The 19,270-nt window shown below is 39.1% G+C and overlaps 1 protein-coding gene and 1 long non-coding RNA gene across 2 annotated transcripts in view; one reads left to right on the top strand and one right to left on the bottom strand.

Annotated features, from left to right (window-relative positions):
- The window catches only part of LOC310634740 (uncharacterized protein), a gene marked incomplete at both ends in the record, with an annotated part of 362,395 nt that overhangs the window by 274,184 nt on the left and 68,941 nt on the right, over positions 1 to 19,270 (top strand). The gene's annotated exons all lie outside the window — the stretch shown is intronic.
- Positions 12,212 to 19,223, bottom strand: LOC310635366. Its single transcript, XR_014491393.1, has 3 exons — positions 17,605 to 19,223; positions 16,293 to 16,403; positions 12,212 to 12,553 (listed from the first exon to the last, which is right to left on the bottom strand). It is a non-coding gene; the product is annotated as an uncharacterized lncRNA (long non-coding RNA).

The raw sequence follows: 19,270 nt of genomic DNA, 5'->3' as shown, positions 1-19,270 counted from the left end.
TCTACTTATTCCAGTTTGAAATCTTCCTTGATTTTCTCTCTTTTTTTCTAAGAGCTGCTGGAGGAGGAGGAGAATTGTGAGGTTTTCTGAAGGAAATGGAAAATATTTCGATTTTCAGCTCGATTTGCTTTCCTTTTCATTGTTGCTTGTTATTCTTAGCTGTCCATCCTCTTTTCTATTAGATTTAAAGAAAAGCGTAACTTTAATTTTTATAAAATGGTGTGAGGTGTGAAAAAAGAAAAAAAGTATACAGTAGAATGAAAAAGCAAACATGCCACAATGATAGAATAATCTCTTACATTGTTTATGATTCATCTGATACATGGAATACTACCGACATCCATGTTCAAATATCCATTCAATCAAATTCAGTTGTTGATTTGGGTAAAATTTCTTGTTGACTTCGGTCAATCACAAATCCTTAGCAATACAAAGGGTTATCATAAAATACATCTGGAAGCGATGGAGATAGATTATGTAATTCCAGATATATGCATACAGAGAGAAAGATAGATACACACTCCTACAAAAGTATCTATGGAGAAAATCTATGTCTTTCAAGCCTGGAAAAATGTCCCAAAATAGTTTACAGTCGAAGCTTTTCACCTAATTTTAGAGATATGGCAGCTTTAACTGAGGGATAACAGAATAACAGAGTTGGAAGGGACCTTGAAGGAAGAAGGAAGAATTTTAATGGTGGAAATGACGATAAATCAAAAAAAGATGTTGATAGCAATATATGCACCAAACAATAAGCAACAAATACTTTATCAAAGACTACACAGGAAAATATTGGAAATGGAATATCAAAATATTTGTTTAGTAGGAGGCTTTAACACAATTGTGAATGAAAAATTAATTACAAAAGTAGTAAAATAGGGGGAAAAGGAAGAAAGAGACTACGTAAGGTGTTTGTTAAAAGAGCAGAAGAAATCTGCGTACAGAAAGTCTGGAGAGAAATGAACCCAAAAAAGACACAGTATACATTTTATTCAAATAGACACAAATCATGGTCTGGAATGGATACGATATGGATGTCCCCTAAATTAAGAATAATATATATGAAGTTGAGATAGAACCCAATATTTGGGCTGACCATAATCCGATGAAGCTGAGTTGGACAGGAGTAAAGAAGAAATCAAGGTGGACACGGAATCAACTCTTATTAAAAGAGAAAGAATTTCAGAAATAGCAGTTAAGGAAATGGAATTCTTTTTCAAAGAAAATTAAAAAGAAGACATTTCACTCCAGTACATATGGGATACAGCCAAAGCATACTTCAGAGGATTAGCTATAACTGATACGGCTGAAAAGAATAAAGAGAAAAAGAGACAATGTACAACGCTAAAGGAAGAGTTTAAAAAATTGGAGCTGCAACTTCAAAAAGATCCACAAAAAAACCTCTTAAAAGACAAATGGAGATAATTAAACATAAATTAAACCTAATAAGTCAGAAGAATTGGCTCAACAAATCAAAAGGGCAAAACATTTTTTTTCCAAAAATGCAAATAAACACAAGATGGCTGGCTTATAAATTGAAAAAAGAGAGAAAAATTTGATAAACAAATTGAAAGATGAGAAGGGAGCCGTGCAACTCCAAAATGAGGCAATAAAAAAATAGTTAAAAGAATATTATGAAAAAATATATGATATAGAAAAAATGTCTCTGGGAAAAAGACATCATATGGAAAAAGCCAATCTACCAAAAATTCCAGAAAACTTTAAAAACATGGTAAACAAAAAAATAACAAGGTTGGAAGCTATAAAAAGACAAAAAAATGATAAAACTGCATGACCGGATAGACTTCCTGCAGAGTTCTATAAATGCTTTGAAGATACATTAATTCAGACAGCATATCATAAACAGCAAAAGTAATTGTAAATGGGGACTACGTAGGGAATTTTAACATAAAGAAAGGAACAAGGATATCCATTGACCCCATTGCTATTTATATTGACATTGGAAGTTTTTGAGAGGAACATCAGACAAGACCCAGAAATTAAGGGAATGGAGATAAAAGACGAAAGCTATAAATTACAAGCATTTGCAGGTGACTTGGTATTTATCACAGAAGAAACATTGAGAGAACCCCTAAACCAGGGGTGTCAAATTGCCTGCAGACCGGACATGTCACCTGGAAGCCATTCCCACCTCATTGCAGGCAAAGGCAAACGGTCCCCATATGTCGCGCAATGTCACGAGTTTGACATGTCTGCCCTAAACTATTGAAAAGGATTGAGGAATTTGGAGAAATAGCAGCATTGAAGATAAATAGAGAAAAAACAAAAGTTATAGTTAAAAACCTTACATCTAAGCAAAAACAACAATTGTCAGAAAAATGAATTTTCAAATAGTTGGGAAAGTTATATATTTCGGAATATACCTAACAACAAGATTTGCAATGATAAAACAAAACTACATAAAATTACTTTAATCAAATAAAATTAGATCTAGAAAAATGGAAAAACGTACAACTATCAGTGCTAAGAAGAATAGCTACTGTGAAAATGAATAGTTTAGCAAAACTGCTCTTCTTGTTCCAAACAGCACCTATAAAACAGAGAAGAAATTTGTTGTTGATTTAAATGCTTTGATTTTGAAATTTATTTGGCAAGGAAGGAAAGCCAGAATTAAACTGAAAATGCTACAAGAATCCATAGAAAATGGAGGATACAGATTACCAGATTGGGTGTCATATTATCAAGCACGTATCTTAGTATGGGTAAAAGTATGGATAAATCTCAGACATAAAAGACTGTTATATCCAGGACATGATCCGCAACTAGGATGGCATGCATAGATACTTTCAAAATCATTATATAAGAAATACACTACTTGTATGCGAAAAGCTAAAAGGTACTTAAGAATGTCAGTATTGCTTTCAACGATGCGTTTGTTCACCCAAATCAAGTGAAATAAGAAAAAAAATTGACATATAATGGATACCTAAGGGAAATTAAACTTAAACAAGAGCTTGTAGACCAGGGTACTGAATTTTCATGGTGGCCTTACTTTCAAATTCAATCAAGCTATGATAAAGATGCGAAAATATATGACTTTTATAAAGAACAATGTTTGATCAGACACTATTGACCTCTGATAAAAAAACTGATTACAAAACTATATAACTTTCTATTAAATTCAAAAATGGAGAATGAACAAGTGAAAGAAACAATGATAAAGTGGACAGAAAACTTTGGATATAAAATAGAATTACAGAAATGGCAAAATCTTTGGGAAAGAAATTATAAATTGACCATGGCAACTTCTTATAAAGAAAACTGACATAGAATGTTCTATAGATGGCATTTACCACCTGCTAGATTAGCAAAAATGTTTAAAAATATGTTCAGTAAATGTTGGATATGTGATCAAACACCTGGCCTGTATTACCATATGTGGTGACCTTGTGATAAAGAAAAAAATTGGGCCAAAAGACACTTGGTTAGAAAACATGTTAGGAAAACATGTAGATTTTAAACCCGAACTCTTTTTATTAGGTATAATATCAGAAACATTTAATAAGCAAAGGGTATATTTAACATTGCATGTATTAACAGCAGCAGGGATTGTATTTGCTCAGCACTGGAAGAATGAAGATAGACCAAGCAGATATTGGACTGTGCTGAAATTGAGGATCAAAAAGAAAGAAGATACAGAATATTTTCAAACATGGAATTTATTTCATCAATGGTTGAAGAAAAGGGGTAGAGACTAAGAATGTAACTTGTATTATTAATCAAACAAATTGGACTAGACAACATGATGTTTAAGCACTAATCAAATGTAATCAGAGAAAAATAGTTTTAAAAATTGTAAAAAAACAAAGCAAAGAACAACAGAGTTGGAAGGGACCTTAAAGGTCTTCTAGTCCAACCCTCTGCTCAGGCAAGAGACCCTATTGCTATTCCTGAAAATGGCTGTGCTATCTCCTCTTAAAAACCTCCAGTGGTGCAGCACTCACGACGTCTGGAGAGAAGCCATTCCCAAAGAATCAACCATCCCTTGAAGGAGACTTTTTAAATCTTCCCACCAGTACAAAAATTGCAGCCCCCAGTTTAACAGCCTGCAGCACCAGCGGACTGAAAAGTTGGGGAGGGAAGGAAAATGCAGCAGCAGCAGCTGACCTGCTTCAGCCTAGTTGCTTCTCTGCTCGGACGCCGTGGAGGAAGCCCAACAGCCCCGCTCGCTCCCGGCTTCTCCTCCGACCTGCCCTCCGCTCACCTCCCAGCTGCTGCTTCAATCTGGGAAGAGGAAAAGATCCACTCTGCACACCATCTTCCTCCCAAGAGTGATCAGGAAGAGGAAGTTTCTCTAGGCGCTTCCACTCTCCTCCCTTCCTTTCTAGCAATATAGTACTCGATGGTTTTAACTCTCTCAAACTCAAACACAAATGCCATGTTCTCTATTGTCCGCTTTCTAGGCACAGAGGTTGCCTGTTTAACCGCAGATAGGTGGCGAGAAACACGCTTGTCTCGTCTCTGCTTAAGGCGTTTGGACGATTCCCCCCCCCGCCCCATTAAAAGCTATCAAGTCGTTCCAGACTTCTAGCAACCGACCTTTGCAACAGAGCTTAGTGAAATGTGATGCTAATTAGCTACATCAGAAGATTATACCTCTGTGCTGAGCCCCAAATGTTCATGACGGTTTTACACAATTCCACAATCAGCTTTCCTAGGGGTGACTCTCAGTGGAGATCAAAACCTCTCTACCCCCGAAATCTCTATTAAAGAGGAAACATACTAAAAGTCATTGTGTCAGCAAACGTAGTCTTGTCCTTAAGGCAGAGATGTTGATCAAGGTAGCCATAATCCTGTAAGCGTAACTACACGTACTCCCTGGTATTTGTCTTCTGTAATTTCCTTTCTTGAAGAGCTTGCGTGATTCTCTTATTTCTACTACACTATGACTTATTGAATGTGGATCCCAAGGTTTTAGGACATAGCAGCAACATCAGGCCAGATGCTCCATGGGGGCCAACTTCGCTCCTGCTGGCCAGGGTTGCATCCAAGAGCACCCAGCCTACCATTCCTGAAGGAGGGCCTCCTATATCTGCTGAATGCTAAATGCCATGTACTTCTGTAAATTTGCTTGCACAGAAGTCTCCATTAGATCAGACAGAAAAATATGCAGCAGGGCCTCGAAAATGGGGGCTAAGAAAGAGTGGGGCAATTGTGAATATATGGTAGAAGAAATATTTCTAAAATGCAATTTTAAAAAGGAAACAAAAGGGAAGAATAGAATATCCCACCAAAGCACTCGGCCGATTGATCACCAGGCTAACCTGCTTAGAGGGACACCCTGCACTGCTGTTTTAATATACATGTCGTATGGACAGTGGCCATTTCAACTATTGGATCTGAGCTCTGTTACATGGAGGAATTTAGAATAAAAGAACAATGAGACAATGATTGGGCTGACTTACTGTAAATAACAAGACATTGTAGACAAATACAATAGATGGTTAAGAGAGGGCAATGATGTTTAACTTTAATGTTGGTTCATGTGTTCAGCACTTTGCCTTTATTCACAGTACAGATGGTCAAATTGATTCGAACTAGAGGTAGAAATTCACCAATTTTGGGCCTCCTTTGCAAAGATAAGAAACTAATATTGTTACGTTTATCATCATTCACCTGATTTACTATATGTAAATCCGTTGTTTTTAATGCACATTTCTTTTTTTAATGTTTTGTTCATCCTTGTTTTGCTGTTGTAATTCTTGTCTTTTTATCTTATAGTTTCTATTCTATCTTAATTTGACTAATATTTTTTCTTTAAAAAAGCCCCTTACCAGAAGCAATTTCATGTGGCTGCTATGTACCAACTTTCTAAGCTGCCTCTAAATCTAGAATCATAACATCATAGGGTGGGAAAGCACCCCAGGGGTCTTCTGGTCCAACCCACTTCTCAAGACAGGTGCCTTATATAACCCCAGTCAAATGACTGTCTGGTTTATTCTGGAAAACCTCCAATGATGGAGCATCCACAATGCCAGGAAGAGAGCTATTCCATTGATCAATTGCACTCACTGACAGAAAATTTCTCCTGACTTCTAGATTGGATCTTCCTTTGACAACCTTCCACCCACGAACTTCTTCTTCTGCCTTCTGTTCCCTAGAGAATTAGTTTATCTCCTCTTCGTGACAGCCCCTCAAGTATTGGAAGACAGCTATCATGGCCCCCCAATCCTTCTCTTCCATGGCCTAGACATACCTAACTCTCTCAACCGTTTGTCATTTAGCGTCCAGACCATTTAACATTTCTTCTCTGCATATTTTCCAGGGACTCAACATGTGTTGAGTCATGGGACCAGAATGGGACGCAGTATTCTTAGTGTGGACTCACCAGCATGATGTAAAGTGGTACTATCACTTCTCGTTGTCTTGAGATTCCTTGCTCTTAATTGTCCAGTAGGACATCTATATTCCTCTGTTGAGCCAGATATTACATGCTCTATTCCTGTTCTTTTCATTTTTCCTACCTAGGTGTAGGACCTTGTTTTATTCACCACTGAGCTGCATTTTCTTGGCCCAATGCTCAGATATGTCAAGAACCTTCTAGAGGGCGTATCTATGGGAGTGAGTATGGATATGGTTTCCTACAAGGAATTACTTAGATTGCAAGGGAATGATTGGCAACTTAAATCATTAGAGGAGTTAAGACAAGAAAATATAAGTTACTCTTGGTTTCAATATACCCAATTGAAAGCTAGGTGGAAGTTAGATCAAAAGGTTGGCATCACAATTACAGATCAAAATTTAGTAAAACAAATTAGAGATTTAAATTGTGCACATATAAAGAGGATATATAATGCTTTAATTGAATTGGATTCGGAAACGGAATTGGTTAAAGACTGTATGATAAAGTGGGCACAAAATATTCAGGAACCAATCTCGTTGGACACCTGGGAGATAATTTGGGTCAGAAATGTTAAATTTACTCAGGCTCAAAACTTAAGAGAAAATTTTTATAAAATGTTTTATAGATGGCATCTGGATCCCAAGAAGTTGCCCAACATGTATCCTAATTTACAGTCTAAATGTTGGAGATGTGGTAGTTCAGAAGCTACCTATTTTCACATGTGGTGGACTTGTAGAAACATAAAAGCTTTTTGGATCAAAATTTGGTGGAACATTCAAAAGATTTTTAAGAGAAAGATAAAGTTTTCTCCGCAATTATTTTTATTGGGTATTGTTGTAGATTGTGATGTTAAACTAATTTGATGTTGAATATGATAACAGCAGCACGGTTACTAGTGGGACAATATTGGAAGAAGGATAGTTTGCCCACTATAGAAAAATGGGTGTTTAAAGTTTTGAATCTTGCAGAAATGTCTAAGATTTCTGCTTATTTGAAAGATCATTCACAGGAAAGATATATTTCAGTTTGGAGGAGATGGATAAATTATATTCAGAACAAATATGGGACTAAAAAGTTCCATTTAGCTTATGAGTAGATTTTAGTGGGATATTGTTATTGGTACTTTGTTTGTAGTTATGTTAAAGGGGAGTTAAAGCACATTATTTTCCTGGGCTCCAAGATCACTGCAGATGGGGACTGCAGCCAAGAAATTAAAAGACGCTTGCTCCTTGGGAGGAAAGCCATGGCAAATCTAGACAGCACACTAAAAAGCAGACACATCACCCTGTCAACAAAAGTGCGTATAGTCAAGGCTATGGTCTTCCCAGTTGCAATGTATGGCAGTGAAAGCTGGACCATAAGAAAGGCTGAGCGCCAAAGAATTGAAGCCTTTGAACTATGGTGCTGGAGAAGACTCCTGCGAGTCCCTTGGACTGCAAGGCGATCAAACCGGTCAGTCCTAGAGGAGATCAACCCTTACTGCTCTTTAGAAGGCCAGATCCTGAAGCTAAAACTCAAATACTTTGGCCACCTAATGAGAAGGAAGGACTCACTGGAGAAGAGCCTAATGCTGGGAAAGATTGAGGGCACTAGAAGAAGGGGACGACAGAGAATGAGGTGGCTGGATGGAGTCACTGAAGCAGTAGGCGTGAGCTTAAATGGACTCCAGAAGATGGTAGAGGACAGGAAGGCCTGGAGGAACATTGTCCATAGGGTCGCGATGGGTCGGACACGACTTCGCAACAACAACAAAGCACATTATGAATTTGGTTAATTGTATATTATGCATAATTTTTCTTTAGAATATGATTATTGTAACTATAATCCTGTATTTAGCTCTGGGAAGTGGGGGGGGGAAGTGGGTGGGTTTGGGGTGGGAGGGATTTGGGGATATATTGTAAAATTCTGTTTTTGTAAAACTCTTTAATAAAAAAAGAACCTTCTGGCAAAACAAATGGCTGTTTTAGAGGGAAACCACAGCTTAGTTATCTGTTATGAAATCTCCTAATTTCCCTCTGTCAGACTGGCAGTGATGGAGAAGACAATCGTTGAATCTGAGAAGGATGCCAATCAAAAAATCTTCAGTTAGCCGTTCTAATTTTTAAACTGTGCCTCATAAATTGCTGTATTTTCATAGAATTTGGGACTAGGACAGATAGCAATGCAACAATAAATTAAGAGGCAGAAGCATAACTGCAGCTAATGTCATCAGAGGCAGAGAGTGGCAGGAATGATGTATTATTGAAACTGAAAATTTAAATTTATAAATGAGGGAAGGGAAGATGAGTAAAACAGATTACTTAGAGATGCAAATTGCAGAAGAAACAGATTACAAGTTAACAATTATATATGTTAGAAACCCACTGTATATATCACTTAGCAAGAGTTGGGTATTGAGCTTCACATTATCTTTTCATTATTAAATTCATTCATTATTAAACTTAATCACTGCCCATCTCGCTGTTTGAATCAACTGTGAGTGACTTCCCATGACCTAATGTCCATGTTGTTGTTGTTAATTGCGAAGTTGTGTCTGACCCATCGCAACCCCATGGACAACGTTCCTCCAGGCCTTCCTGTCCTCTACCATCTTCTGGAGTCCATTTAGGCTCACAGCTACTGCCTCGGTGACTCCATCCAGCCACCTCATTCTCTGTCGTCCCCTTCTTCTCTTGCCCTCAACCTTTCCCAGCATTAGGCTCTTCTCCAGTGAGTCCTTCCTTCTCATAAGGTGGCCAAAGTGTTTGAGTTTCAACTTCAGGATCTGGCCTTCTAAAGAGCAGTCAGGGCTGATCTCTAGGACTGACCGGTTTGATCTCTTTGCAGTCCAAGGGACTCGCAGTCTTCTCCAGCATCATAGTTCAAAGGCTTCAACTCTTTGGGGCTCAGCCTTTCTTATGGTCTAACTTTCACAGCCATACATTGCAACTAGGAAGACAATAGCCTTGACTATACGCACTTTTGTTGACAGGCTGATGTCTCTGCTTTTTAGTGTGCTGTCTAGATTTGCAATGACTTTCCTCCCCGGAAGCAAGCGTCTTTTAATTTCTTGGCTGCAGTCCCCATCTGTGGTGACCTTCGAACCCAGGAAAATAAAATCTGTCACTACCCTAATGACCATAGCAACAGTGAAAATACCCATTTATTTCCCTTATCAACAATGAAACATTTTCAACTGTACTTATTCCCCCTCACGTTAGGTAGCAAAGCAGAGAGGTTTGTCTCTCTTCTGCATGACAGTATTGCCAAATTGCAGCCGCTTCCACAAGTCCACCGCATAGCCCAGGGAAGAAGCCAGGGCCCACTGAAAATAACGGCTGCTTCCAGGACACAGTGCCAAGGGCCAGGGATGCATGCCCTCCCCTCCTTCCCCTACATGATGATCACAAATCTTAAAAAGAAAGAGGAGGCTGTGAGGTGTGCAGCGACCCAGTGGGAGGGAGAAAAGGCCTGTGGAGACCCTGGGGTGGGAAAGAACCGGGCAGCACAAGGGTTGGGAAACAGCACAGGGTGTGTCGGAGGTTGGGGGAGGCCTAGAGATGCCTATGACAGGCAAACCTGGGCCTGCACTAGGCCTCCATGAGCTTTCCCCAACCCTGAGGTAGCCAGATTCCACTTAGTGACTTACACATTCGATTAATGGCTGCATCAGAGATCAGGGTAGTTTAGGAAAGAAGTCTCAATTAACAGCACTTGCAACATGCAACCATAATTGCAAGGAGCATGACAGTTATATCTTGAGGACCTTTTCTACCCTGGCTGAGGAATTCTGGGCCTCAAAATCTGGAAGAAATCAAGGTAGAAGACCTGAAACTCCACATATGGGAATCACATAATCAATATACAAAACTATCACCCAGAAGCCTTTTTGACGAAATCCACAAGTTCTACAAAAGCAAATATCCAGTTCCTGCTGTTGCTAACAAGAAATAGGTACTGTAGTTAGCCTTTTTCCATTTTCCTTTTCTCTCCACCTACAAGTCTAGTCCTGAAACACGTTTAAATAAAAAGACTCAGACCACAATTCAAATACTCAATTTCTCAATTACAGTTTGAATGGTAGATCACAAATGAATTTCAAGCCTTTTCTAAATTCTTCAACTTTTGCCTCGTGTGGATTTCCTCATGTGCAATAAGGGATGATTCATGAGTGAAGTAACATCCACAGACTGGACATTTGAAACATTTCTCCCCTGCATGAGTCCTCTGATGTTTCACAAGGTTGGAATTCTGACTAAAACATTTCCCACATTCAGGACATTCAAAGGGTTTCTCTCCTGTGTGAATCCTCTGGTGTTTCACAAGGTTAGAATTCTGACTGAAACGTTTCCCACAATCAGGACATTCAAAGGGTTTCTCTCCTGTGTGAGTCCTCTGATGTTTTACGAGGCTGGAATTATCACTAAAACATTTCCCACAATAAGGACATTCAAACGGTTTCTCACCTGTGTGAGTACTCTGGTGATTCACAAGGCTGGACTTCACACTGAAACTTTTCCCACAATAAGGACATTCAAACGGTTTCTCTCCTGTATGAGTCCTCTGGTGTTTCACAAGGCTGGAATTTTGACTAAAACCTTTCCCACAATATGCACATTCAAACGGTTTCTCTCCTGTGTGAGTCCTCTGGTGTGTCACAAGGCTGGATTTGTGATTGAAACTTTTCTGACAATAAGAACATTCAAACATTTTCTCTCCTTTGTGAATCCTCTGGTGTGTCACAAGGTACGCATTCTGACTGAAAGTTTTTCCACATTCAGGACATTCAAAGGGTTTCTCTCCTGTGTGACTCCTCTGGTGTGTCACCAGGCTGGATTTGTGATTGAAACTTTTTCCACAGATAGGACATTCAAAGGGTTGCTCTCCTGTGTGAGTCCTCTGGTGTGTCACACGGCTGGAATTTTCACTGAAACGTTTCCCACAATCAGGACATTCAAAGGGTTTCTCTCCTGTGTGAGTTCTCTGGTGTTTCACCAAGCTGGAGTTGTGACTGAAACTTTTCCCACATATAGGACATTCAAAAGGTTTCTCTCCTGTGTGAGTCCTCTGGTGTGTCACAAGGCTGGAATTCTGACTGAAACTTTTCCCACAATCAGGACATTCAAAGGGTTTCTCTCCTGTGTGAGTCCTCTGGTGTTTCACAAGGCTGGATTTCCCAATGAAACCTTTCCCACAATAAGAACATTCAAAGGGTTTCTCTCCTGTGTGAGTCCTCTGATGTCTCACAAGGCAGGAATTCTGAATGAAAGTTTTCCCACATTCACGACATTTAATGGGTCTCTCTCCTGCGTGAATCCTCTGGTGTCTCACCAGGTTGGAATTATCACTGAAACGTTTCCCACAGTCAGGACATTCAAAGGGTTTCTCTCCTGTGTGAGTCCTCTGGTGTATTACTAGGTTGGAATTATCACTGAAACGTTTCCCACAGTCAGGACATTCAAAGGGTTTCCCTCCTGTGTGACTCCTCTGGTGTCTCATGACATGGAAATTTCTAATGAAAATTTCACACAATCAGTACAATCATAGGTTTTCTCCCTGCTGTGAATCCTCTGATATATCACCACATTGCCATGCTCACTAAAGTATTTGCTTCACTAGGAGTGCTTTTATGGCTTTTCTCTTGTGTGGGTTCTTCCATGAACCATAAGGGAGCTGTTCTGACCAAAGCTTTTGCCACAATCAGATGATTTGTATGGCTTTTCTCCTGAGTGGCTCCTCTTGTGCATAATCAGTTGTGATTTGCAATCTGTGCTTTTCCAACAATAGACACAAGTCGGAGCTTTTCCACAGAGGATATTTTTGAGGAAGTCAAAAATATGGACAATCCCTTGTTTAGTGGTGCTTTCATTCAATCCGTTTTCTTTCTCACAGGGTGAGGCCTGCATGTCTCTCTACTCTACATGACTTTCCTAGTCACCTTTTCCTCCACTGACATCCAGATATTTCCCTCTTTTACTGAATGAAAAATAATCTCCCTTGACTTTTCATGTAAGGTATCCTTGACTTCTGAATAATCTACTTATTCCAGTTTGAAATCTTCCTTGATTTTCTCTCTTTTTTTCTAAGAGCTGCTGGAGGAGGAGGAGAATTGTGTGGTTTTCTGAAGTAAATGGAAAATATTTCGATTTCTAGCTCGATTTGCTTTCCTTTTCATTGTTGCTTGTTATTCTTAGCTGTCCATCCTCTTTTCTATTAGATTTAAAGAAAAGCGTAACTTTAATTTTTATAAAATGGTGTGAGGTGTGAAAAAAGAAAAAAAAGTATACAGTAGAATGAAAAAGCAAACATGCCACAATGATAGAATAATCCCTTACATTGTTTATGATTCATCTGATACATGGAATACTACCGACATCCATGTTCAAATATCCATTCAATCAAATTCAGTTGTTGATTTGGGTAAAATTTCTTGTTGACTTCGGTCAATCACAAATCCTTAGCAATACAAAGGGTTATCATAAAATACATTTGGAAGCGATGGAGATAGATTATGTAATTCCAGATATATGCATACAGAGAGAAAGATAGATACACACTCCTACAAAAGTATCTATGGAGAAAATCTATGTCTTTCAAGCCTGGAAAAATGTCCCAAAATAGTTTACAGTCGAAGCTTTTCACCTAATTTTAGAGATATGGCAGCTTTAACTGAGGGATAACAGAATAACACAGTTGGAAGGGACCTTGAAGGAAGAAGGAAGAATTTTAATGGTGGAAATGACGATAAATCAAAAAAAGATGTTGATAGCAATATATGCACCAAACAATAAGCAACAAATACTTTATCAAAGACTACACAGGAAAATATTGGAAATGGAATATCAAAATATTTGTTTAGTAGGAGGCTTTAACACAATTGTGAATGAAAAATTAATTACAAAAGTAGTAAAATAGGGGGAAAAGGAAGAAAGAGACTACGTAAGGTGTTTGTTAAAAGAGCAGAAGAAATCTGCGTACAGAAATTCTGGAGAGAAATGAACCCAAAAAAGACTCAGTATACATTTTATTCAAATAGACACAAATCATGGTCTGGAATTGATACGATATGGATGTCCCCTAAATTAAGAATAATATATATGAAGTTGAGATAGGGGGAAAAGGAAGAAAGAGATTACATAAGGTGTTTGTTAAAAGAGCAGAAGAAATCTGCGTACAGAAAGTCTGGAGAGAAATGAATACCCACCCCCCAAAAAAAAATAACAGTATACATTTTATTGAAATAGACACAAATATTGGTCTGGAATGGATATGATATGGACGTCCCCTAAAGTAAGAACTAATATATATGAAGTTGTGATAGAACCCAATATTTGGGCTTACCATAATCCGATAAAAGCTGAGTTGGACAGGAGTAAAGAAGAAATCAAGGTGGACACGGAATCAATTCTTATTAAAAGAGAAAGAATTTCAGAAATAACAGTTAAGGAAATGGAATTCTTTTTCAAAGAAAATTAAAAAGAAGACATTTCACTCCAGTACATATGGGATACAGCCAAAGCATACTTCAGAGGATTAGCTATAAGTGATACGGCTGAAAAGAATAAAGAGAAAAGGCAACAGTGTACAACGCTAAAGGAAGAATTTAGAAAATTGGAGCTAAAACTTCAAAAAGATCCACAAAAAAACCTCTTAAAAGACAAATGGAGATAATTAAACATAAATTAAACCTAATAAGTCAGAAGAATTGGCTCAAGAAATCAGAACAGCAAAACATTTTTTCCCCACAGATGCAAATAAACTGGGAAGATGGCTGGCTTATAAATTGAAAAAAGAGAGAAAAATTTGATAAACAGATTGCAAGATGAGAAGGGAGATGTGCAACTCCAAAATGAGGCAATAAAAAATAGTTAAAGAATATTATGAAAAAATATATGACATAGAAAAAAAATGGAAAAAGCCAATCTACCAAAAATTCCAGAAAACTTTAAAAACATGCTAAACAAAAAAATAACAATGTTGGAAGCTATAAAAAGAAAAAAAAATGATACAACTGCATGACCGGATAGACTTCCTGCAGAGTTCTATAAATGCTTTGAAGATACATTAATTCAGACAACATATCATAAATAAACAGCAAAAGTAATTGTAAATGGGGACTACGTAGGGAATTTTAACATAAAGAAAGGAACAAGACAAGGATATCCATTGTCCCCATTGCTATTTATATTGACTTTGGAAGTTTTCAAGAGGAACATCAGACAAGACCCAGAAATTAAGGGAATGGAGATAAAAGACGAAAGCTATAAATTACAAGCATTTGCAGGTGACTTGGTATTTATCCCAGAAGAAACATTGGAGACAACCCCTAAACCAGGGGTGTCAAAATTGCCAGCCTGCGGGCCGGACATGTCACCCGGAAGCCATGCCCACCTCATTGCAGGCTATGGCAAACGGTCCCCATATGTCGCCCAATTTCACGAGTTTGACATGTCTGCCCTAAACTATTGAAAAGGATTGAGGAATTTGGAGAAATAGCAGCATTGAAGATAAATAGAGAAAAACAAAAGTTATAGTTAAAAAACCTTACATCTAAGCAAAAAGAACAAATGTCAGAAAAAATGGATTTTCAAATAGTTAGGAAAGTTATATATTTCGGAATATAGCTAACAGCAAGATTTGCAATGATAAAACATAACTACATAAAATTCCTTTCATTTTGAAATTTATTTGGCAAGGAAGGAAAGCCAGAATTAAACTGAAAATGCTACAAGAATCCATAGAAAATGGAGGATATGGATTACCAGACTGGGTCTTATATTATCAAGCATGGGTTTTAATATGGCTAAAAGAATGGATAAATCTCAGACATAAAAGACTGTTATATCCAGAAGGACATGATCCACAACTAGGATGGCATGCATAGACTTTCAAAATCATTATATAAGAAATACACTACTTGTATGCGAAAAGCAAGTGTTTGTTCACCCGAATCAAGTGAAATATAAAAAAAATTGACATATAAAGGATACCTAAGGGAAATTAAAATTTAAACAAGAACTTATAGACCAGGGTACTGAATTATCATGGTGGCCTTACTTTCAAATTCAATCGAGCTATGATAAAGATGCGAAAATATATGACTTTTATAAAGAAGAGACAATGTTTGATCAGACACTGTTGACCTCTGATAAAATACTGATTAAGAAACTATATAACTTTCTATTAAATTCAAAAATGGAGGATGAACATGTGAAAGAAACAATGATACAGTGGACAAAAATCTTTGGATATAACAGAATTAAAGAAATGGCAAAATCTTTGGGAAAGAAATTATAAAATGACCATGGCAACTTCTTATAAAGAAAACTTTATAAGACATAAAATGTTCTATAGATGGCATTTACCACCTGCTAGATTAGCAAAAATGTTTAGAAATATGTCCAGTAAATGTTGGATATGTGATCAAACACCTGGCCTGTATTACCATATGTGGGAGCCTTGTGTTAAAGAAAAAAAATTGGGCCAAAAGACACTTGGTTAGAAAAGATGTTAGGAAAACATGTCGATTTTAAACCTGCACTGTTTTTATTAGGTATAATATGAGAAAAATGTAATAAGGAAAGGGTATATTTAACATTGCATGTATTAACAGCAGCAGGGATTGTATTTGCTCAGCACTGGAAGAATGAAGAAAGACCAAGAAGATATTGGACTGTGCTGAAATGGACAGCCTTACATTGAGGATGAAAAATAAAGAAAATACAGAATATTTGCAATGTATTTCTGTAAATTTACTTGCACAGAAGTCTCCATTAGGTCAGAGAGAAAAATATGCAGCAGGGCCTTGAGAATGGGGGCTAAGAAAGAGGGGGGCGATTGTGAATATATGGTAGAAGAAATATTTCTAAAATACATATTTAAAAAGAAAACAAAAGGGAAGAATAGAATATCCCACCAACGCACATGGCCGACTGATCACCAGGCTAACCTGTTTAGAGGGACACCCTGCACTGCTGTTTTTAATGTACATGTCGTAGGTTTTGGATGACAAGAGTGGCCCTTTCAGCTATTGCGTCTGAGCTCTGATGCATGGAGTAATCTAGAATAAAAGAACGAGACAATGATTGGGCTGAATACCGTAAATAACAAGCCATTGTAGGCAAATACAATAGATGGTTAAGAGAGGGCTTTGAGGTTTAACTTTTAATGTTGGTTCATCTGTTCAGCACTTTGCCTTTATACAGAGTAGATAAATGAAGGTCAAATTGATTCGAAATAGAGGTAGAAATTCACAAACTTTGGGCCTCCATTGCAAGGGTAGTAAACTAATATTGTTACAATATGTTTATCAACATTCACCTGATTTACTATATGTAAATCCGTTTTTGTCTTTTTAATGCACATTTCTCTTTTTTTAATGTTTTGCCCATCCATGTTTTGCTGTTGTAATTTTTGTCTTTTTATCTTATAGTTTGTATTCTATCTTAATTTGCCTAATATTTTTTCTTTTAAAAGCTCCCTTACCAGAAGCAATTTCATGTGGCTGCGCTGCACCAATTTTCTAAGCTGCCTCTAAATCTAGAATCATAACATCATAGGGTGGGAAAGCACCCCAGGGGTCTTCTGGTCCAACCCACTTCTCATGGCAGGTGCCTTATATAACCCCAGCCAAATGACTGTCTAGTTCAGGGCTTTTCAACCTGTGGTACGGGTACCACCTGTGGTACATTGGCACTTGGCAGGTGGTACGCGACCATCCTAGAAAAGTGGTAGCGGGGGAGGGGAATGAGCTGAACCAGTGGTAGCACCGCACAAGCCTGAGCAAGAGACGGCTGGAGCTGCAGGGCTCAGCAGAAGCGCCAGGATCAGTGCTTCTTCAGGGCTGTCAGGGCTGTTGTAAGTCGAGGACTACCTGTACTTCCTCACTTTTTTCCTTTTTTGAGGGGTCATCAAGTTTTTGACACCTTGCTAGGTGACTGGTGGTACTCGAATGTTGCCATATCTAAAGGTGGTACAATGGGTGAAAAGGTTGAAAAGCCCTGGTCTAGTTTATTCTGGAAAACCTCCAATGATGGAGCATCCACAATGCCAGGAGGAGAGCTATTCCATTGATCAATTGCACTCACTGACAGAAAATTCCTCCTTACTTCTAGATTGGATCTTCGTTTGACAACCTTCCACCCACGAACTTCTTCTTCTGCCTTCTGTTGCCCTACAGAATAAGTTTATCTCCTCTTCGTGACAGCCCCTCAAGTATTGGAAGACAGCTATCATGCCCCCCCAATCCTTCTCTTCCATACCCTAGTAAAGGTAAAGGTTCCTCCACACATGCGTGTTAGTCGTTTCCGACTCTAGGGGCCGGTGCTCATCTCCGTTTCAAAGCCGAAGAGCCAGCACTTGTCCGAGGACGTCCGTGGTCATGTGGCCGGCATGCAGGGAAAATAAAAGCTTTAAGTACAGATTAGGTGAGACCTGGCTCAAAAACAGTAACTGTGAAAGGGAGCTTGGAATTCTAGTGGATGATCACTTGACTATGAGCCAGCAGTGTGCAGCAGTAGCCAAAAAAAGTTAATACAATCCTGGGTTGTATAAACAGAGGCACAGAATGAAAGATCATGCAAAATATTAGTACCACTGTATAAAAGGAGAAAATTCCTAACAATGAGGGCAGTTAACCAGTGGAACAGCTTGCCTTCAGAAACCATTGTAGGTTTTTTAAGAAGAGCCTAGACCAGGGGTCGGCAACCTCGGCTCTTTTATGACTCGTGGACTTCAACTCCCAGAATTCCTGAGCCAGCATAGCTGGCTCAGGAATTCTGGGAGTTGAAGTCCACGAGTCATAAAAGAGCCGAGGTTGCCGACCCCTGGCCTAGACAGTCACTTGTCTGAGATGGTATAGGTTCTCCTGCTTGGGGGGGGGGGGAAGGCAACTGGACTAGAAGACCTCCAAGGTCCCTCCTAGATTCTATTCTATCCTATCCTATCCCATTAGTCTATTCCATTCCATTCCATTCTATTCTGTTCAAATGTCTGCAAGAAAACAAGCAAGCTCAGAGAGCACCAAGGACCCCACAGAATTTATCCCTAGTAATTTGGATGGGGTCAATTCCAACATGAGCACCTGTGCTTGCAAACATGCTGAGACTCCCTCAAGACGTTTTCGGCTTTTCTTTTTTAAAGGTAAAGGAGACATTTCTGCTAATGATCACCCTACGAATCTGCTGGATCTACTTAGCAAACCACATACCAACATCTGAGTTGCGGGGGTGGGGGAAGATACAACGAGAGGAGTTCGATGTACTGCCTCTTAGAGATCCCAGAAGAAAGAGTTACGTGCAATTAATTAATCCATGCAATTAATGTGTCCATATGTTAAAGGGAAATGCCGACACAGCCAACGGCTGCGATGGTATGCGTGAGCACTAAAGTGGACTTTTTACGGGAGCGGTCCTAATTCAGACGTTCAGCTGACCAAAGAGGCTGATTGCAGGTTTCGGCTAGGGATCAGCTACAATTCCCGCAAACACTCCACAGCACGGGTGTCAAACTCGCCGCGTCACGTGACGTGTCGCGACGGTTTTGTTTTTTTTTTTTTGCGTTGCCGGACCTCCGCACGATGCAACCGGCAGTTTGACACCCCTGCTCCCCACCATGCAGAACGTTGGGGGGAGGGGTGGTATTTTAGAAGCTGTGACGTCACCGCCGACGAACTAATTCAGCCCCACTCCGTGACGTCACAACGGCAAGAACTCCTGCCTGTGACATCACAATGCTCCGAAATTCCAAATCGCATTCTCACCTGTGAGGCGGGAGCTGGAGAGGGCGGCGGCGGCGGCGGGTCCACGGACGAGCCCCTTCCTCCTTCCCTTCGAGCCCCGCCCCTCGTTTGAGACGGCTAGCCAATCCAACTCTTTTGAACAGGCGTTCGAATCTTCACAGGGAAGTTGGCGAGCCAGTACGGACCAA

Source organism: Vipera ursinii (genome assembly GCF_947247035.1).
Source record: "Vipera ursinii genome assembly, chromosome: 2".
Classification (NCBI taxonomy): domain Eukaryota; kingdom Metazoa; phylum Chordata; class Lepidosauria; order Squamata; family Viperidae; genus Vipera; species Vipera ursinii.
Note: the sequence above shows the minus strand (reverse complement) of the source record. Positions and strands in the feature narration are given on the sequence as shown.